We start from the raw sequence: 204 nt of genomic DNA, 5'->3' as shown, positions 1-204 counted from the left end.
TTAAACAATTTAATCAATGCATGCGAACAGCGGGATGAAGGTGGCTAAAATAGATTCTGCAATCCCCTCCCGTTGTAGGGCGATAATTTCACCCCTTCGCATACATTATCACCCTCCACCCAAAATGCCGGTCGAAATAGGCGTGCGCGGAGGAATATGACTCAAGGCTGAAGCGCTTGCGCGAGTAAGAGTGAGGTCGGTTGG

Source organism: Diachasma alloeum, unplaced genomic scaffold (genome assembly GCF_001412515.2).
Source record: "Diachasma alloeum isolate Michigan unplaced genomic scaffold, Dall2.0 Dall_scaffold_00704, whole genome shotgun sequence".
Taxonomy (NCBI): Eukaryota; Metazoa; Arthropoda; class Insecta; order Hymenoptera; family Braconidae; genus Diachasma; species Diachasma alloeum.
Note: the sequence above shows the minus strand (reverse complement) of the source record.